Source organism: Bombus affinis, unplaced genomic scaffold (genome assembly GCF_024516045.1).
Source record: "Bombus affinis isolate iyBomAffi1 unplaced genomic scaffold, iyBomAffi1.2 ctg00000506.1, whole genome shotgun sequence".
NCBI classification, from domain to species: Eukaryota; Metazoa; Arthropoda; class Insecta; order Hymenoptera; family Apidae; genus Bombus; species Bombus affinis.
The window spans coordinates 61,003-83,453 of record NW_026109150.1 but is presented as its reverse complement, the minus strand read 5'-3'; the positions used below and the strand labels follow the sequence as shown (position 1 = coordinate 83,453).

The 22,451-nt window shown below is 37.1% G+C and overlaps 3 long non-coding RNA genes across 3 annotated transcripts; 1 reads left to right on the top strand and 2 right to left on the bottom strand.

The window, feature by feature from the left end:
- Positions 1-8: 8 nt before the first annotated feature.
- On the bottom strand, positions 9-3,476 carry LOC126928054 (uncharacterized). The gene is made up of 3 exons (XR_007716223.1): positions 3,215-3,476; positions 2,793-2,986; positions 9-858 (listed from the first exon to the last, which is right to left on the bottom strand). It is a non-coding gene; the product is annotated as an uncharacterized LOC126928054 (long non-coding RNA).
- Positions 3,477-17,942: 14,466 nt separating this feature from the next.
- LOC126928058 (uncharacterized) lies at positions 17,943-18,790 on the bottom strand. Its single transcript, XR_007716227.1, has 2 exons — positions 18,713-18,790; positions 17,943-18,602 (listed from the first exon to the last, which is right to left on the bottom strand). It is a non-coding gene; the product is annotated as an uncharacterized LOC126928058 (long non-coding RNA).
- A 37-nt stretch (positions 18,791-18,827) lies between these two features.
- LOC126928055 (uncharacterized) lies at positions 18,828-19,435 on the top strand. Its single transcript, XR_007716224.1, has 2 exons — positions 18,828-18,976; positions 19,093-19,435. It is a non-coding gene; the product is annotated as an uncharacterized LOC126928055 (long non-coding RNA).
- The last annotated feature ends 3,016 nt before the right edge of the window (positions 19,436-22,451 follow it).

Here is a 22,451-nt window from a genome sequence, read left to right as displayed (position 1 = left end):
GCAAAACTATGTTTCTGCAACGCATGTATTTGTTGAATTACCGTTCGTGAACAAGTCCTTCTCTTTATTACATGTAATAGATTCTTCTTTTGAAGTTTTAAATTACATTGGTAATTTTCTATAATTTATTACTCGAATATGGTAATTTTTTCTTAAAAAGTTTGCTTTTTCTACAATTATTTTACTACAAAACCCATCAAAAACATGATGTATGTATATATACCCTCAAATATTATCGGTTTATTCTCAAGCTATAGTTCAATTTCGGAAATTGCCAATTAAAATCATAGAAAAAAAAAAAAAAACACAGAAAGTTCGTTAAAATATGCGATTTTCCAATCAAGATATAGAATTTATTCGAGTAATATAGATTACAGTAGCGATGGTGACGGCAACGATGAATGGACTGATTCTTCGTGCGAAAATAAATTGGAAGCGCAGAACGATGCATTGTTTCAGGGAATATCGATTTTCAAGCATGGTTTTAAAGTACGTGTGCGCGTGACTAGGTTTGTTAATTAATGCCGCTCCCAGGTTTTCAATATATAAATGTGACACCTACATATCTTTAAGCTTAAAACAATTGGACTAACAATTTCATTAAATTTAAATGAATATTTATCTTTTTAAACGCAACAATATTTTTAATGACAACTTCACGTGTAAATCAAGTGCATACATATTCGATCGATCTTGAAATCCTGATTCTCTGCGAAGAGAAAAATCGTTTGAGGTGGCCGTGTTGTGAGTTATACTTGTAGTAGTTAGTAGGCCTGTTCCGCTGTAATTGTCACTGGGGGCTGTAGATGTCGCTGCCGGGGTACTGCTGATTTTTCGGCTTGTCGAGTGCCGCCACACCTTGAATAAAGATTTGATCTACGTTTTATATGCAACGTTTTACATCCACCTCTTTTCAGATACACCTCTCTATTTAAAATCATAGATCGTCACACTCTATAGGTATTTCCTTGAAAAGGTTAAAGTCGTTCTGTATAAAAGCTAATTCAAAGGGGAAGGAAATTCTGCGAAAAATTCTTTCAGATTTCCCTATGTTTGAGCTCGAATCAAAGCAATCCTGTATAATAGGATAGGATGATAGGATGATTCTGTATTATTCCTTGTGTACTTTCTGTTCCTATTATTTACAATAGGATGATTATGCGTTTAACTTCTCATAGAATCTCTCTGATTCCGTATGATATCGTCAGTGTTTTTGAAATATGTTATTGATGTCGTAACGTCAACCGTTTCCAGTGCAAATTCAATTTCGAATCGCAATTTCCATGTTTGCGTGGCAAAAGCGTAAAATCGATAACGCACGCAAACATGTCTTCTTTGCTAATGGCGTACTATAAATATAAATATTTGAATAAATATTGCGAATTTCATATTGCTAAAAGATTTATACTATTTGTTCGTAAATAATCGTCGGATCTATATTTAAGTGGAAACTGCTGCATTAGATCTCTTTTCTTACTTAAAATTATTTGGATTGGTAACTTGGATGTAACATGTAATTTATTCTTCTTTTATAAATAGTGTACAGAAGATACCAATTCAGAGAAATGGAAGGAAAGTCTAAAAGCAAAGAAAATCTACAGGAAGATAAAACGTTCGAGCCTTGCCAGGCTATATATGATGCTAAGTAATTTCATTTTGACAATGGTCCAACATCTTAGATTTAATCAAAGCCGCTGGAATACGCCAAATATTTCATATCTGACTTAAACATGTACTGCGACGAGCGAAAAAAGTAAACACATAAAAGACTAATTTTTCAAGTGATCGGTAAAGATTAGGTAACAGTAACTACAAGTTATTATTAACGAAATGTAATAGTTAATTTTCATTAGCATTAATAATGTACAAAACATTTTACAAAAATGGACATCTCAAACCATGTTTACAGTTTTGCACATTAATTATACTCGTCGAATCAAGGTTTCAACATAGGTATTTCGTCCACTAGTACTACTTCACGTTTATTATATCCAATAGAATTAACTACTATTTAGGTAAATTATTTTGTGGAATGGTCAAATAATGCTATTTTCTCATTATACCTTCGACATTCGCTTTCTACATAAAATCAACGGGCTGTGTTTACACTTTTGCTTGTCACGGCGTATCAAGGAAGATTGAAATGTAAAGTAATTCGCACAAAAAAGTAGATATTAGTATTGATGTTATTGTATTCCATATTTGACCTTAAAATATGAATAAAATCAGTCTAAGTATTAATGAAATTTCAAACATTTTTTCTAAAACAACGGAACTTTCCTTTCTAATGAGCACTATATGATGCAATAGAAAAACAATTTGACACTGAAAATTGTGGTCAAGATCAATTTTGCGCTACACTTATTTAACCAATTTTCATCAAATCGAAGGTGTAGAATGGCTTGAAAAAAATACCGCGATAAATACTTTTTTGACACTTTGTACAAAGGTGTATATCAATGTGTATATCGATACACATACTCTGTATGTGCATATCCGTGGTATATATATCCGTTTTTCGAAGCAAAATGTCATCTACCTGTTCAAAAGAGCAAAGCAAAAACACTACATAGAGGGTTTGTTACTGTTAACACTCTCTATTTCCGTGCGTAAAGTATCCAACCAGATATCCAGGAACAGCTTTCAGGGAACGAGATTGAATATTTGATCGAATATATTTAATATGGCAATGTTACGTATAACAATATACGTATGGAATTTTAAAAGTCACGAGGGTTGCAGCGGACTCAATTTTAATGTACATTAAACATTTTGCTCATTGATGACCTTACCTTAATTTTTTTCTCCTTCCTCACTTTCTTCTCCTATGCGAGTGACACAGCAAGATTGATAGTAACAAGCGATTTCATTAAAACACAATCTCCTTTTCCATTTGATAAACACGATACGAGACGAGGGAATGATTTAGGAACACGACTTTCGAGCGGTTTCAACAACTATTAAGTTTCATTTATAGCAACGAACACTGCCAAAGACGTAATCGATAAGATTCGCGTAGGTGCCGTAGATGACGTAGATGAAAAAACGTAGATCAAACGTAAATGACGAAATTATACATTAATTTATTTTAACGCGTTAAAATTACGCTAATGACAGTTGCTCCATTCAATTTGTTCACATATTTGAGCCTTATATGGAACAAAGTGAACGGAGCATCTGCAAGCGTGTTAACTGGACAACGACGAATTTTCACATCTACTCCACGAAGCTTCACATATATCAATGACCACTGCCGTAGTCATGGTCAAACATAGATGACGAAGTTATGTATTGATTCACTTTAACACGTTCAGATTACGCTAGTGACACTTGCGCAGTACTATTTGTTCATATATTTAAGCCCTATATGCAACAAAGTGAACGTAGCATCAGCAAGCGTGTTAATTGGACAACCACGAATTTTCACATATATTGCACGAAGATTCGTATATAACAATGATCACTGCCATAATCATGGTCAAACGTAGATGACGAGATTATGCATTAATTCACTTTAAAAATTACGCTAGTGACAGTTGCGCTGTTCTATTTGTTCATATATTTAAGCCCTATATGCAACAAAGTGAACGTAGCATCTGCAAGCGTGTTAGTTGGACAACGACGAATTTCGTTTCGCAAACACCGACACGTGATACATTTTGAAGTTACGTGGACGCGAGAGTAATTCGTTCCCTTAAATTGCTCAATTTCCATTTCTTTCGCCATGTATATTCGAGTATTGCATTTGAATTGCAGAGCAGTGGGAAGTAACGGCGCACGTCGTTGATATATCGACAGGAACATGAATTCTTTTTTCATAGGATGAATACTTTTTTCATCGAATTATTAAACCGAATCAAGTTTTCAAATCCAATCATTTAATTTCATCGTTTTACATCGAACGTTTCAATCTTTTTTCTTTTAAATACCTTACCTATATTTCATCTCGTTGAATATTCAATATTTTTAATGCTACTACCACTTATTGGTAATTTCAAATATGTAATTATCGTTCTGAAGTTAGAAATTCGAAATAACATTCGTCAGTATATGATTCTACGTTTTATATAGAGTAATAAAAATGATACAATGAGTTTCGGTAAATAACCAATAAAAATTTTTGTTCCTTTTTCTTTTTCTTTTCTTTTTTTTTTTTGGTTTTATGTATCCAAGGTCGAGAATAAACTATGTGCACGTTTCTTGTATTCGTTTCTTGTATTTTTATGAGGAATTCAGTCTTTTTACGCCACAAGAGTCTCAACGTTTTCGTTTTCACGCCTACGTTACGCTCGTTAAACACGTTCCAACAAGACCATGAATAAGGGTAACAGCTTTAATGTTTTCACATGTGTTAATTTATTATTTTAGACCTTAAATATTTTATTTATAAAATCTTTATTTAAACAAGTTACCATTGTCGCTACAATAAATCAATGAATGAAATCAGTTTAAATTTAAAATATCATTTCATAATTTCTCGTCACTTGTATCTAAAAACAACAAAAAAACGGTGTACCCACATCGTGCGTAGACGGGAAATTAAAACAGTGGAGCTTAATTGAAACACTGATCATATTCCGCGATTGTAAAACAATAATAGAAAATCGTGTTTCTTTTGAAGGGTATGAAATTGTCAGGAGATTATGCCATAAATGAAATTGGAAACTGGCTGGTCAAAGGTATTAAACTCAATTAAACTGAACTGTGTTATATTGTACAAAGGCTAGAGAACTGCTACCAAATATCTGCTAGTTTAAAGGTGTCCCTTATAAATTATAATTATATTTCAAATTCAATCTCCTAGTAATAAGTAAATTAATATTTTACCTAAAATCTGTGATATAGATAACAAAAATAAATTCTTTACATTATTCGTTAGTTTACAATATAATTAGAATATTATCTTTATTTTCTGGTGTCTTTGTTATCCTTAAAAGATAAACTGCTTATTTACAAATTTAACACTGCATATGCTATTAATAAATCATTTTATATTTAATTTTGCAACCTTCAGTCATTGTTAAAACTTGTTGACAATACTGTCGGTTAATAGAAATTTTTAAAATCCCCTTGTTTCTACTCGATTAAAGGGTATATTGCAGAAACTATGTTAGCTGCAGTGTTAGTTACAAATCACCTGTGTCACTCCATTAAACTTATACACAATAGTATTGATTCTTGTTTTAATTTAAAATAAAATATGTTATTGTAGGAATGAAGCAGAATGTTCAAATAATTGAAACAACTTTTTGTCCTATAATTAGTGCCTTTCATTTTAAAAATTAAAAAATTTTTAATCAACGATATTTGGAAGTTTCGATCTAAAATGATCAGGAATTGAAACAGAAATACTTTTATGCCAATAAATACGTATTCTTCACATATAAAACAAATATGAAAACAAAAATCGATGTATATGAATGAATTTTGAAATGGGGAGGAATTATATGATTATACCCATTCTCTGTTGCGTTTAATTGCTTCAATTGATGTTTCATGAGAATTTTCATCGAATTTTTTAGAGATTTTTTTTTTATTAGAATATTTACAATCAGTTCTCGTTGAGAATTTTCAGTAATTAATTTAATTTGGCGTGATACAATGACATGGACCATAATAGTTTTATATTGTTGGTTCTAGTAGAAGCTAAGGATTTAAACTAGAGGGTATTTTCTTTTTAGTCTGCGGATCTGGTCCGTCGTGTCCAGTAGTTGGGTGACTAGTGGGTTGTGGTGGTTGTTGACTCTTGTGTTATATCTGCTTCTGGACTTGTGTATTTCATCTTTGACTGTAGGTATCTTGAGGTCACGGTGGATTGTTTCGTTGGTAACATACCAGGGTGCATTTGATAGGGATCTTAGCGTTTTCGATTGGAAGCGTTGGAGTATTTCAATGTTGGAGTTACTTGCTGTTCCCCATAGTTGGATTCCGTAGGTCCAGACAGGTTTTATTACGGCCTTGTAGAGGGTTATTTTGTTCTGTATGTTTAGTTTGGAGCGTCGGCCCGTGAGCCAATAGAATTTTCTTAGTTTTTCCTTTAGTTGCTTTGTTTCTTCCAAGTTAGCCTCCTGTCCAGGGTCATGCCCAGGTATCTTACGGAGTCCTTGCTTGGGATTATTGTGTTGTTAATGGTGACCTGGGGGAAGGTTTGTTTTCGGAGCGTGAAGGTTACATGAGAGGATTTTTTTTCGTTTATTTTGAAACCCCATTTTTGGAACCACTTTTCCATGGTGTCGATACTTCGCTGGAGAGTGGATGAGGCAATTGCCGGGTCTGCGTGGGTAGCTAATGGTGCTGTGTCGTCGGCAAATGTTGCTATTGTTACGTCGTTTGATATAGGTAAGTCGGCAGTGTAGATGGAGAACAGTAGGGGTCCGAGGACACTACCTTGGGGTATGCCGGATTCTATTGGGAATGTTGCGGAAGTGGCGCCTAGACATTTAACTATGAATTGTCTGTTGGTTAGGTAGGATTTTAAGATGGAGTAGTATGGATGGGGTAGGATCTTTTTGAGCTTGTAGAGTAGCCCTTGATGCCATACTTTGTCGAATGCCTGTTGGATGTCTAGGAATACCGCTGAGCAGTATTTTTTCTTTTCAAGGATTTGGCTGATCATGTGGGTTATGCGCTGGATTTGCTCTACTGTTGAGTGTTGTTTTCGGAAGCCGAATTGGTGATCTGGGAGTGTTTTCAATTCTTCTAGGAGTGGAAGGAGACGATTCGTGAGCATCCTCTGGAATAATTTAGACAGGGTAGGTAAAAGACTGATTGGGCGATAGGAGCTGGTTTCATATATTGGTTTACCGGGTTTAGGGATGAGGGTGATCAGTGAGATTTTCCACGCCTGAGGAAAGTGTTGAAGGCGGAGGATAGCGTTAAAGATTGATGCGATGAGTGCAATCCCTTTTATGGGAAGTTCCTTGATTGCTTTATTGCCTATTAGGTCGTAACCTGCTGCTTTCTTGGGGTTTAGGCGACTGATTGCTTGTATGATCTCTGAAGAAGTGAAGGGTTCAGTAGGAGGGGACATTTGGAAGGGAGTGTGCAGATATTCGGTAACGTCCGCTGCAGCTATGGAGGAATGGGGTTGGAATACTTCAGTCAAGTGTTTGGCAAATAGGTTGGCTTTTTCTATAGGGCTACGCGCCCATCCACCCTGCGGACGGCGGATTGGAGGTATTATTTGTGGGAGGCGCGTGAGTTTCCTGGAGGCTTTCCATAGTGAGTGGTTGGAGTCGGCTGTGGGGGACAAGCTGACGAGATATTTGTGAAAACGGTCATTATTGTAGTTTTTTATAGTTTTGGATAGTTTTCTAGTTGCGTTGTTTAGTTTGCGTTTGTCCTCCGGTGTTCTATGGGTCTGCCATATGCTTCTTAGTCTACGTTTTTCTGCTATTTTTTTTAATATGTACTGGGGGTATTCGTGGTTGCTGATGGGCGTTTTTGCCGGTGTGGAGAAGCGGATAGCGTTTGTTATGCTCGTGTTTAGGTATTCCGTGGCTGCTTCGATGTCTTCATTGGTTTTTAGTGAAGTTGAGGCTGAAGTTGTGTGTGTAAAGACTTCTCTAAAGAGCTGCCAGTTGGTGTGTTGGTTATGTATGGAGCCATTACGTGTATTCTCGATGATAGTTGAACTGACTGTTACTATCACGGGGGAATGATCAGAGGAGAGATCAACCGAGGAATTGATTTGGACGTGTCTTGACGAGATATTTTTAGTTATGAGGAAATCAAGGAGATCGGGTATTTTGTTTGTGTCGGTGGGCCAGTTTGTGGGTTCGTATGTGGTAAGGTAGTTGAGCTTGTTGGTTATTATGCTGTTGAGGAGGTTTTTGCCTCTTACTGTAACCAGTCTGCTGCCCCATTGGGTGTGTTTGGCGTTGTAGTCTCCTCCAGCTATGAATCTATTGCCCAGGGTGTCCAGGATGTCGTCAAAGTCTTCTTTGGCGATGGAGTGTCTGGGAGGGCAGTATACTGCTGAAGTGGTGATTGTACCATGACAGTCTTCAAGACCATGCTTGGAGGTAGTCTTTCTGGAATGGTGGAAGTTCGTAGTGCTTAATGTTTGATTTGATTATGATTCCGGTGCCGCCGTGGGCCTTTCCGCTAGTGTGTTGGGTATGGTAGAACTTGTATCCGTTTATGTTCAGGTAGTTTTTGTCGGTGAAGTGGGTTTCAGATATGAGCATTATGTCGATTTGCTGGTGTTTTAGGAAGAGTTCTAGTTCAAGTTTGCGTTGCGCTAGACCGTTGGCATTCCACAGAGCTATGCGTCTTGGTTTTATTTTGCGTCGGGGCGTATTAATTTATCCATAATGAGTGTTAGTAGCGATAGCAAATTGTTTATTTGCTCTGATTGTTTCTCTATTAGCTTTTCAAGCCTAGAGACGTTGTCTGTATCAGGTGAGTTGGGGGCACTATTTTGAGGAGGATCCCTATGGCTATTTGGTATATTTTGAGTGCCTTGTACCGCTTGGGCATAGGAGGTTGAGGGAGTGGTGAATTTGGTAGGGCTGGGTGTTTGATTGGTTGGGGGGATTGGGGTAAAGATGAATTTCGGTGCGCTGGGTGTTTGGTAGGTTACCTCTTTTGTTCTAAGTTTGGGGTACTTGTTTGAGTACAGTGTTTTGTAGGCTGAGCAGCCTTTGTAGTTGGCAGGATGGTCACCTTGACAGTGGATGCACTTCGCTGGGGTTTCCGGTGATTTACTGCACTGGTCGGTGGGGTGTGTACCTGCACATTTGACGCAGCGGAAGGTATGGTTGCAGTATTTCTGCGTGTGCCCGTATCTTTGGCACCTTTTGCATTGCACTATCTCCTTTTTGATTTGCGGTGGTTCGAATTTTACTATAGCGTTCATTAGGCGACTGATGTTGTAGATTCCTTATTGTTGGGTTTCTGTTTTAAACCGATAAAAAATAGGGATAACGGGTTTTTCGAGACTTTATGCCTTATGTTGCTGACATTGATGACTTCGTGGCCGAGTTTCGATAGTTCTATTTTTAGCTCGTCGATGTCTGCAGAGTGGTGGATGTTTCGTAGCACCACCCGGAAAGGTCTTTCTTCTTTGAGTTGATAGGTGTGGAAATTGGCGTTCAGGGCCCTAAGTATCTTGGTAAGCCTCCTGTAGGCTTCTGGGTTCGTCGGCAGGATTTTGACTCGATTGTTGGTTATCTTCAGGTTGTAGTCCTCCTTGGAGATATCTCTCTCTAAGGACTTGATCATAGTCTGGGTGTCAATGACATCATTAACAAATATTGGTGGGGGAGGGGGGCTTCTCCGTGCGTGGTGGTTTGTTGGCGGGCCTGCGATTTCCATGGCGTCGTTTGAGGATTCCAATATTGCGAACCTATTATGAGTGTTAATTTGTGTTGTTGGCTGTTCGTTCGAGTTTGGTTCAATTTTGCGTTTTTTCGCCTTATTGGCGTCGTTGGCACGGTGGGATCTGCTGCACTTCTGCCACGGGGGGGGGGGTAGTAGCGCGGGGTAGTTGTGAGTTTGCACAGGCGAGCCTGGTCGTGTTTGCTGGGCCATCATTGAGCTAGCTATTTCAATATGAATAACTAGTCGTGAGGCTATGAGGCAAGGTTCGGGTTGGGGTTAGGCGCGTAGGCTTTTCTTCTGCCTGGCGGATAGGAAACACTTGGGAGGGTAAGAGCACGCTGTGTTCACTTTCGACGGTTGGGTGACACGTGTTACTTTCGAACTTCACTGGGCACTAGAGACACGTCTGCACGCTTCGACACTCAACAGCGAACTGTTCCAGAGCGAATGACAATCAATTATACGTCGCCTGTATATCACCGGCTCGTGTTCCTTCAGCAAGTTATGTCGCATGGGGACATACACAGTTGACAAATCCCTGGGGGAAAATCCTTTATGATTTGGAAACTCAGGAAAATATGGTGGTCACCGATATCGGTAATTTCCAGCTTAACATTAAAAGCGAGAAATCCATGATGTAATTAACTTTTAGTCTCGTTGGTTCATCGATTTTGCCAGCTCCCTCTGTATTTGCTGAATTTATTAGCAAGCATTACTTATTACTTCGTATGTTTTTACATTTTCTCAAAGACGTACGGATTTGTACGACACTGTCTATAAAAAGGAGTAACTCTACACTGAAACAGAATATGTTTTCTTATAATATTTCTACTACAATACCGTTTTTTTATGAATTATTACTAATTACTTATCATTTGTACTAAATGAATAACTCAATTAAGAAAACCAAAATGTTATAAATAATAATCTGTATATCTTGTGTATCAATATGTAATTGGATATTGTAATAATATTGGAATGTCTTTGATCAGGGATATGATAAAGAACACGCGAAGACTACATTCTTTTGAACATCTTTAATATCCATCATTTATAACATTAAACATCTTTTTAAATATTTAGATAGATTAATACGTAACTCTTTATATATATAAACATTAATTTGAAGTTACAAGCTTAGAGAAATTGGTCGATTAATATTTATAGATCGGCTGTCTCGATGAAAGGCTTAAAGAAAGCAAAAACATAACAATGTCGCAAATATAATTTATAGTTTAACTTCTTTCTTGTATCTGTCTGCCTTTCACGATGTTTTACCAATTACAATAAGTAATTTCGACTTCTTTGCGCTCCGTTTTAACGCATTCGAGACCGAAAGAAATTCATATCAATCAGTAGGCATAATATAGAATTATATATATATATATGTCGGAGATGAAAGAACACCGGAACCTTCCCTTCGGAACTTTGGGAATACCCCCAGTACTGTAATTTAGATTTCACCATAGCCGAATTAAGAAACTGTTGTCATTCGATCCGACTGTACTTATTTGAGATTTATGATAGTGAGCTCGGGCTCGAGGCGACAACCAGTCGCCGAACGTAATCGCGGTCAAGGGATGAACGTTTTGTCTAACAAAGGCATGAAGTAACTCTATAGCTCTCCTTAAAAGAAATACTTGGGACGGGGCACGATGGTAAGCATTTCAACGATTTCTGTCCCGTGCCTCGCCACACGCAGACTCTATTCTTTGAGTAAGATGATTACCAGATGTCGACGCGTCTCCACAGTACATGTTCAGCTAGCCCGAGGATATCTATAAATAAATATAAATTCGCTATAAATCTTAAGATTTGTTTAACTAAAGTCCTTCAAACCGACAAACAGTCCTCGTTCCAACTACGAGAAAATAGGAGAAATCTATTTTTCTCACGAACGACGCTTCCTCTTCTCGAACTCTCTCTTAAGGGCGGCTAGCACCCTTCCCTAACCACCAACATGGAAATTGACCAATTAACAGTAACGCCAATTTCCCTCACTTTCCGAACGAAGGCTTTTTTCCACGAATCCGATGATTTCGTGCCCTTAGGCACACCCATCATAGTTTTCCTCGATAGCGTTACCGTGAACAGTTTGCTGGTGAGTGCCGAGGCGTGCAAACGTGTGTCCAGTGTCCTGCGAAGTCCACAAAACAGCACGTGACCATCCAGTTGCTGCTGAGTGCCGAGACGTGTGTCCAGTGCCCTGTGAAGTTCACAAAACTCCACGTGACGCCCATCTGTCGAAAGCAAATCCAACAAACCTAGCTAAGGGTTAACAGCCTCTCGACTAGTTCTTCCACACTGAATTAACTAGCTCGATGATGGCTCTATCATTCCAAACAGGCTCTCCGGAGCTAAATTATAACTCCGCCGTTTTTCCTCCCCCGTGGCAAGGGGGCAACACATCTATCCTGGTAAACGACCATCACTCGAAAAAACGCAAGCTGGAACCAACCAAGACAAATGTGAATAAGAGTCAAACTAAACCACCAGCCAGCCAGGTGACCACCTTCAATAGATTCTCAATACTGGAGTCTACGGAAGACTCCATGAATACAACCGAAAAGGTAAATAATCTCCATACTCAAAAAATTCCCCCTCCTCCACCAATATTCATTGACGACGTAATCGACATACAGTCAATGACAAGGACCATTGAAAAAGACATCAGCAAAGAGGACTACAAGTTAAAAATTAACAACAACCACGTGAAAATTCTGCCGACCCACCCAGACGCCTGTAGAAAGTTAACTAAGTTGCTAAAAACGTTAAACGCTAAATTCCACACATATCAGCTCAAACAAGAAAGACCTTTTCGTGTGGTGCTACGCAACATCCACCACTCAGTCGACCTAGATGAACTAAAGTACGAACTTCAAAATCTTGGCCATGAGGTAACAAACATAAGCAACATTAAACATAGAATCTCAAAAAACCCACTATTACTATTCTTCATAGATTTAAAACAAAAAGGGAACAACAAAGAAATCTACAACGTCAACCGGCTGATAAACTCCATAGTTAAGTTCGAACCACCTCTTGTAGAGAAAGAAATAGTACAATGTAAAAGGTGCCAAAGGTACGACCACACGCAGAAATACTGCAACCATAACTTCCGGTGCGTAAAATGTGCAGGTAATCACCCCACTAACCAATACACTAAATCCCCCGAAACCCCCGCTAAGTGCATCCACTGTCAAGGAGAGCATCCTGCGAACTACAAAGGATGCTCAGCATATAAAACACTACATAATATTAAGTATCCAAAACTGAGACCCAAGGACATAACCATACAAGAACCTAGACCCCAAAAACTCACCTCACCATCAGTATCCTACGCGCAGGCAACACAAGGAAACGTAAACAACTCGAAAACCCACAGTGTACACACAGAAAATAGAATTCCCACCCCACAAAACACAGACAACTTCACCAGACTCGAAAAACTTATCGAGAAGCAAACAGAGCAAATTAACAACTTGCTGTCACTACTCACACTCTTCATGGACAAATTCATACGCACAGAAGCAAAATAAAACCAATGCGAATAGCTTTGCGGAACGCCAACGGTCTAGCTCAGCACAAATTTGAACTAGAACTATTCTTAAAACAACAGCAAATCGATGTGATGCTCATATCCGAAACCCATTTCACCGATAAAAACTACCTGAACATAAACGGATACAAGTTCTACCATACCCAACACCCCAGCGGAAAGGCCCACGGCGGCACCGGAATCATAATCAAATCAAACATTAAGCACTACGAACTTCCACCATTCCAGAAAGACTACCTCCAAGCAACAAACGTAGCAATAGAAGACTGTCATGGTACAATCACCACTTCAGCTGTATACTGCCCTCCCAGACACTCCATCGCCAAAGAAGACTTTGACGACATCCTGGACACCCTGGGCAATAGATTCATAGCTGGAGGAGACTACAACGCCAAACACACCCAATGGGGCAGCAGACTGGTTACAGTAAGAGGCAAAAACCTCCTCAACAGCATAATAACCAACAAGCTCAACTACCTTACCACATACGAACCCACAAACTGGCCCACCGACACAAACAAAATACCCGATCTCCTTGATTTCCTCATAACTAAAAATATCTCGTCAAGACACGTCCAAATCAATTCCTCGGTTGATCTCTCCTCTGATCATTCCCCCGTGATAGTAACAGTCAGTTCAACTATCATCGAGAATACACGTAATGGCTCCATACATAACCAACACACCAACTGGCAGCTCATTAGAGAAGTCTTTACACACACAACTTCAGCCTCAACTTCACTAAAAACCAATGAAGAAATCGAAGCAGCCACGGAATACCTAAACACGAGCATAACAAACGCTATCCGCTTCTCCACACCGGCAAAAACGTCCATCAGCAATCACGAATACCCCCAGTACATATTAAAAAAAATAGCAGAAAAACGTAGACTAAGAAGCATATGGCAGACCCATAGAACACCGGAGGACAAACGCAAACTAAACAACGCAACTAGAAAACTATCCTAAACTATAAAAAACTACAATAATGACCGTTTTCACAAATATCTCGCCAGCTTGTCCCCCACAGCCGACTCCAACTACTCACTATGGAAGGCCTCCAGGAAACTCACGCGCCTCCCACAAATAATACCTCCAATCCGCCGTCCGCAGGGTGGATGGGCGCGTAGCCCTATAGAAAAAGCCAACCTATTTGCCAAACACTTGACTGAAGTATTCCAACTCCATTCCTCCATAGCTGCAGCGGACGTTACCGAATATCTGCACACTCCCTTCCAAATGTCCCCTCCTATTGAACCCTTCACTTCTTCAGAGATCATAGAAGCAATCAGTCGCCTAAACCCCAAGAAAGCAGCAGGTCACGACCTAATAGGAAATAAAGCAATCAAGGAACTTCCGATAAAAGGGATTGCACTCATCGCATCAATCTTTAACGCTATCCTCCGCCTTCAACACTTTCCCTAGGCTTGGAAAATCCCACTGATCACCCTCATCCCTAAACCCGGTAAACCAATATATGAAACCAGCTCCTATCGCCCAATCAGTCTTTTACCTACCCTGTCTAAACTATTCGAGAGGATGCTCACGAATCGTCTCCTTCCACTCCTAGAAGAATTGAAAACACTCCCAGACCACCAATTCGGCTTCCGAAAACAACACTCAACAGTAGAGCAAATCCACCGCATAACCCACATGATCAGCCAAACCCTTGAAAAGAAAAAATACTGCTCAGCGGTATTCCTAGACATCCAACAGGCATTCGACAAAGTATGGCATAAAGGGCTACTCTACAAGCTCAAAAAGATCCTACCTCATCCATACTACTCCATCTTAAAATCCTACCTAACCAACAGACAATTCATAGTTAAATGTCTAGGCGCTACTTCCGCAACATTCCCAATAGAATCCGGCATACCCCAAGGTAGTGTCCTCGGACCCCTACTGTTTTCCATCTACACTGCCGACTTACCTATAGCAAACGAGGTAACAATAGCAACATTTGCCGACGACATAGCACTATTAGCTACCCACGCAGACCCGGCAATTGCCTCATCCACTCTCCAGCGAAGTATCGACACCATGGAAAAGTGGTTCCAAAAATGGGGTTTCAAAATAAACGAAAAAAAATCCTCTCATGTAACCTTCACGCTCCGAAAACAAACCTGCCCCCAGGTCACCATTAACAACACAATAATCCCAAGCAAGGACTCCGTAAGATACATGGGCATGACCCTGGACAGGAGGCTAACTTGGAAAAAACATATCTCAGAAAAAACAAAGCAACTAAAGGAAAAATTAAGAAAATTCTATTGGTTCACGGGCCGACGCTCCAAACTAAACATACAGAACAAAATAATCCTCTACAAGGCCGTAATAAAACCTGTCTGGACCTATGGAATCCAACTATGGGGAACAGCAAGTAATTCCAACATTGAAATACTCCAACGCTTCCAATCGAAAACGCTAAGATCCCTATCAAATGCACCCTGGTATGTTACCAACGAAACAATCCACCGTGACATCAAGATACCTACAGTCAAAGATGAAATACACAAGTCCAGAAGCAGATATAACACAAGAGTCAACAACCACCACAACCCACTAGTCACCCAACTACTGGACACGACGGACCGATCTACATTTATCATATTTTATATAAAATTAGAAGGGACTTTTAAAAAATTGCATGCAACAACACACTTACAGGTACTCTTGAATTAGTTTTTCTACATGTCCGATTATGTCTTTATATGTATATGTCAATTCAAATTTATTTTCTTAAATGTCCCTTAATGAAAAACTAACACTTCATATTAACTTTGAACTTTTGAGTTCTTAGAATATTCTGATTTAGTCACTGGCTGTACCATAAATTCATTTACAGATATTATATTTCCACCAAGAGCTAGTTTTATTATGAGCCTTCCTGCATCATCATCGAATCCTTCTATTTGACCATAATTATTACTTTGTTCTCCAGCTATAATTTTCACAAATGTTCCTTTCTCGATTTTAACTTCTTCCTCTTCTTTTTTGAAATCTGTATTTTTCTTCTGCAATGCTACTTTGTCTGCTCCAAGACCCATACCTTTTGGTCGTAATTCTGGTATGACAGCTGCTACTAATCTGTAATAGTTAGAATAAACGATTGTGAAATAAAAAATGATGTTCTCTGTTTACTTTCCAATAAGTGATGTATTAAATACATATAATTAATTTAATCCAGAGTAAAATTCATACTTTTCATTTCAACCAATTCCCTTTCCTGGTTGCCATCCCATTCCCCTTAACATTGCTACACCAAAAGCATCAATAGGAATTTTTTCATAATCTTCTAACGTAGACTGAAAAATACAAAACGATATTTATAATATGCAAATGTAATACATCTGTGCATTGCACATCAATATGTTGATAACGTACCTGTTCTTTGCCTCTTAATGATTCATCTTCTACTAAAGGTAAAGTTAAATCATTTGTTTTAGTTTCATATTTATTCTTTGACTTAAGTTCCCCAATGATTTCTTTAGTCGCTTGCTCTTCTAAAGTAACAACTTTATTTTCACTATCTTCAACTGGCTCTTTCTTTATTGATATTATTGGCGATGTTTTTCCATTAGATAGCTTTGATTTTGCCTCGTTAACACTAGCGTCTCCTACCTTTTCCTTATCTGCCTTCGGAAGGAAAATGTCTGCATCTATTTTATTAAGAATTCTATCATGCCAGGTTTTTGAACCTAGTAATGGAATAATTAGAGGTTCATCTTTTTTTTCTTCCTCATTGAAATAAAAAAATTGTTTTCAAATATATATATTCCGCTATTGGTGATTTTTATAGGTTAGGTTGAGGTTATATGTTTCTTGATTATAAATTTTACTTTTTGAACTCACCCTATTACTTTAATACCTTTCTCATCAAGGCATTCAATGTAATCAACTTTCTTTTTTTCTTGTGGAATAGCATTTTTTAACACAGGTTTCTTAATAGATTTCGCAAAACCGAAGGAAATCTTCTTTCCTTCTTCTGCCATTTATTTGTTATTTTAACACTGACTTATAGATCAATACACATGTATATACTAGACATAAAGATTGATGTCACTTGAATCTACGTACATGAATCTGATATCTTATTATACTTTATTAATCTACTCAAAATTACTTGCACATTACTAAAATTTCATTCCGACAATGTATCAAGCGTCTGAATAAGTGACATTAAAGTAAACATATATCAAAGAGGAAATAAGAAGAACTGACGCCTATGGTTTTCTATGTTACAGAGCTAGTGCTGCATCATACGGCCAAATGCCGAAGGTGGCTTATGCTAGTATATACCTGCCTATACGTTTCAATGAGAAAATCGATATTATGTGTTCATGTGAAAATTCACATTTCCCTAGGAGCTGTATTTTGATAGATTTAAGCTTCTAATGGAGCATTTTAAACGTATAGAGTATACTATGAAGTAGATAGTAGTGCGGATCATTTTATATTCATAGAAAGTTTGAATGTATAGAAATGTACAAAATGCTCATGATATGCAAAAATATGCAAAATATTCAAAGTAAACCAATCATCAAAAAGTTTAGAAGGTGAAACAAATTTCTTTAATAACACCTAGATTAATTTTTATTTGTTAACAATCCCATATATAACCATAGCTTTCGCCCGGCGCATATACGCGCCCATACATGCGTTAATAAGATAAGAGGAAATAAAAGACAGATTATCGATAAAATACACTAACACATATGTAATACGTGGAGATATTACCACTCAGATTACACATATTATATATTATAAGGGAAGATGTATACCACGTATACATATATGTAGAACGAACATTTCAAACTTGTTTATAACGCGTGCGCACACATACATGCACGCACACGAACAATTTTTCGAACGATAATTATATTAATAATTTATAACCATTTATATTTTTATATTTTTATATTTTTATATTTTTATATTTTTATATGATAAGCATTTATATTTTTTAAAATATGTTCTTATGGCATACATATTTATTCCACGCTTCATATCTATCCACATCCGTAACTGTAGGTGACATTGTTTTTTAACAATTTTGCTATTATTTCATAATTCTTTAATTCATATTTCAAAGTCGTAACAGATGTTTCTTTTTTTTTTTTTTTTTTCAAGTTTTTCCCATATTGGACTTATTTCGAGCAGCCATGCTTGCTTACAAAGCAATTTTATATCCACGCAAGAATATTTTTCAGTAGATTTTATTATGTGGTTTACAATATCCATATTCTCTAATAACTGGTTGCTAAGGTATAATTTGAACATACCAAGTCGAGTAACTTCATTTGGTAATGATACGTATATTTTCTTTTCAAGGCATCTGCGTAAAGCTGCATCAATGTCCCTAATAATATATTTACAATAAATATTATTGTTCTGTTATATTAATAATAACAAAGGAATATTCCGCACAACACAATAATTAAGATTAAGATAATGAATAATTATGATATTAAGATATTTTCTACTTAGAAAACATTGAAATAGCGTGATATACATAGCAAGGGCAATTAGTTGCAGCCAAAAGAACTACATTAGAATTTTCGTTAGATACTAATCCATCCAATCTAGAAAGAAGTTCTGATCTGAATCTCTTTGCAGGTTCAGACAATGTACAGTTTACTCCTTTATTTGTGCCTATCCAGTCAATCTCGTCGATAAAAATAATTGTAGGCGAAAAATTATAGGCAAGTTCAAATAAAACCTGTTCAGTTTAACAAATGTATTAATGTAACTATTCTATTTATATATGATTATTATTATATATGATATATTCCAGAATCTCTTCTTCATAGACAAAGGAAATCAACTTACACGGATATACTTCTCGGAATCACCTCTCCATTTGCTCACCAATGAGCTGGCCGTTATGTTAAAAAAGGTGCATTGACATTCCAGGGAGAAAATGGGCCTTTAAAAAAGATAAGGTACTTGAGGAGATACACAATGGCCTCCTTAATAGCAGATTTACATTCCTCTAGGCCTACGATGTTGTCCCAATATACATTTAATTTTGTCAGTATGATTTCCTACGACAATACAAAGATGAAATGGCGCATAATCTCCGTATTAATTTCCGTAAGTGTTATGTAATTCGTTATTTAAAGCTTTACTGAAATCAGTATTTACAATACGTATATTAATCGAAAATAACTTACGCATGAAATGTCTTCAATAATCTTCCATAATTCCAGATTGTCTATATAAAGCTTCTGAGCCTATTTTGATATCTTTGATTGCGTGGATTGTTCCATTAAGATGTTAAATAGCTCTCCTCTTCTGATGAAGATTCATCGCTTTCATTGGCGAAAATTGATGTCACTGTCATTGCGAGATTAATATCATCCGTAGCATCACCCCTCATCTTCTGTTGTGCATTCCTCCCTTTCACAGACCCAGATACAGACTCACTTCTCGTTTGTTTGCTAACAGATTTGACACGTTTTACTACTTCTTCAAAGATTGAATGATATTGTAATCGATACGTTGAATACGTTGAGAACGTTGAATAGTGTTAAATAATTTAAATTCTTACACTTTGTTCGCATTTGTCATTTCCCTCGTCTTTATTTCCTTTTCAGTTATTTTCTTGCACAATATAGGATATTTTTGGAATTTCATCTTGTAATAATTTTCATATTCTGTAAGAATAATTTCCAAATCGACGTTGTCGCAGACTCGATATTTCCGAGGTAGACGAGCTTCCCGGATTAATACATCGCTAATGTCTACATATCTAAAAAATATAATTTTTAATTCATTGAACAAATTTTATGCTATGAGTACACACTATACGATAATCATCAATTAACTGTTTTATTTCTAGGTAAGACAGACAAAAAGAATGTACTGTCTATTTATTATTATATAAATCCTCGGCGATAATTTTTTGCCTTCTGCCTTTTAATTTCTAATTTTTAAAGTTTGAATTTAAATATATTTTCATTTATAACTAGTTAATCTACGTTATCGATTGAGTTACTCTATAACTACTGAGTTACCGATGTCGATTTTCAAATTTTGGTTCCTTCCCCTCTTTCCGCACTAATTTCTATTTCGATTGGTCGCCGATATTATTCGAAAAAATTGCAACTAAGAAGATATCTAAATATATACACATAATATAAATATATAAACATAATTTTGTTATCTACTATCTTGATACGTGCAAAGATAAATCTTAATGATATATAATACAGCGTAAATGGTTATAAATAATTAATTATTGACAATAATTATAAGAATTATCGAAAGAAAAAATCATAGATACTATGTGCGAGTGTAAAATATCACAAAAAATGAACAACAATTGTGAAAAACGCAATATGGCAAATCAATGACAAAACACACTCATGACTGTCATGGAAGTTCCAAAGTCTTTTCGCAAATTATGAGATATCTTATTTGTGGTACCTTGCAGCGATAAATCACCGTTCATTGTAATAGTTTTAAATGTGATAATGATATCCTTGTATTGACTATCGTTTTTCGATAGTTACGAGAATTTTCGTTTATTACTTTGAGACAATCCGTCACTTCCTTTCTCTTATAAAGTTTCCCTTCAACTCCGTTGAAAACTGAGCATCAAACAGGAGACGAACGATTTGTTGTCATGGCAATGTTAGTTCACACGTAAGCAGGGTGCGAATATAATGATGGAATAGTCGAATCCTGTCTACTGTATAGTAAGATGGATGCGACATGGAAATAGAAAGAGAAGGCTGTATATAAGCATTTTCTGTCCTTGTTTAATCAGGCATGCACACTAGTGGACACTGACGGCGCTCGTTTACCGTTGTTACACATTTCCGGTACAAGTACGCGGGCATTAGAGAAGGACGGAACGGTCTCTCTCTTTACCCCTATATCGCGTTTTTAGTTCGCTCACGCGCTCTGTACTTATATCTATTACATTTCCACCATAAGCAGCGGCCGTGCAGTGACTTACAAAAGTTTCGAACTCGCGGACGTTTAATCACGTTCCCTACTCCGAAGGGGTAAGTACAAAGTTGCTCGTCTCAGTACTCTTGTTAGAAGTTTTATCATCTTTTTCATTTCGTGGCTACAAGTTTTTCCAGGAAATTCTTATCGTTTTACAAGGGCTGTGGGACACAGTGACGTCAGCTATCGATCATATACGCGAATTTGTTGTAAATTAATTAGGAGAATATCTGGAGTTGTTTATCGTTGCCAGCTGTAAAATATTAGAATTTTTCATTCATAATTGTCATATTTTCGACTCTTCCGTTGCCAAGACCATCTTGAAAGATTTTTGGTATGTTCCATCACCCTTGTTAAAAGTGTGCCCATTGGTTAGCTATATTGATTTTAAAAACCAATACGTATATCAAGTTTATTATTTAACAGAAACAAAGAAATTCGTTTTATTAACGAATTTTCGATGTTTCTTCTCAATTTCCTTTAGCATCGAACGAAGAACATTATTTGATCAAACGTTTCATCGTTCAGATTATATTTCGTTTAAAAAGATTGAAATTGATATTGAGATAAAATCAAAAAGTATCCGTTGTTCTCGAACATTCTAGTATTCCTTCGCCGCCCGGGAGAAAGACAGGTATGAAGAAAGAGGATATTTTTTTTTATTAACTTTTTAATATTGATATTTCGACAAATATTGACGTGTGCAGTGAGAAAATCGAGTGAAATTTTCAATAATATCGTTTTAATAATTTGTGAAACGAATTAGTTTGGTTTTTTCCATTTTTATTAGTTTCCGTCAGTGCTGATTGACGCGCCACTCCAGTTTCCATTTCCGTTTCTCGAAATTTCCTACGTCCTTGGTCTTTGGGACTCTTTGCCCAGGTAACTGCATTGCTTCTGGGTACGTCTCACCGTTCGGGTCTCTCGAGCTTTCGGTGTCAGTTGTTACCGTTGAAGGAAGAGAAGCTAGTGACGGATATTATCGGATAAATCGTTTATTCTGGAAAAGTTCGAGTAAGTTCGTTCTGTTTGAATAAATCAAGACATAGATCAATTTTTATCGTATCATCGTGATTCGCCATGTCGTACGTTTGGTTTCGGGATACCATATGTTTTTAATTTGGTACTTTTAATTTGACATTTTACGCCTATAATCGTGACAGGAAGATACTTTCAGTGAATTATAAATATTTTAAATTATAAATTATAAATATTTGTTATAAATTACAATCATACTACGGGGAAAAGTGAAACATATGTTTTCTTGTGGAACGATTCATGTGATAGTAAATTATTCGAAGCATAATAATGCAATTATTTCTGTGTTATTGCTTTATCGAAGCATAATAAAGCATTAAACATCTATACGGTAACATTTACGGACGAATATTGGGGTAATATTATCGCGTCGCTTTAATCTGGCATTTAATGCTTTGATTGCGGTCTTTGAAATGGCATCACAGATGCTGGTATAATATCACACGAAAAAGGAAGGACCACCAAGTGCACCAGTGCGTTGCAGCCATCGGGGGTGGCTTTGACGCCGGTGCCGAGGAGAGGCGCAGAACGTGTTCGATCGACCCGCGAACGCAGCCCGTGCTCGTACTGCGAC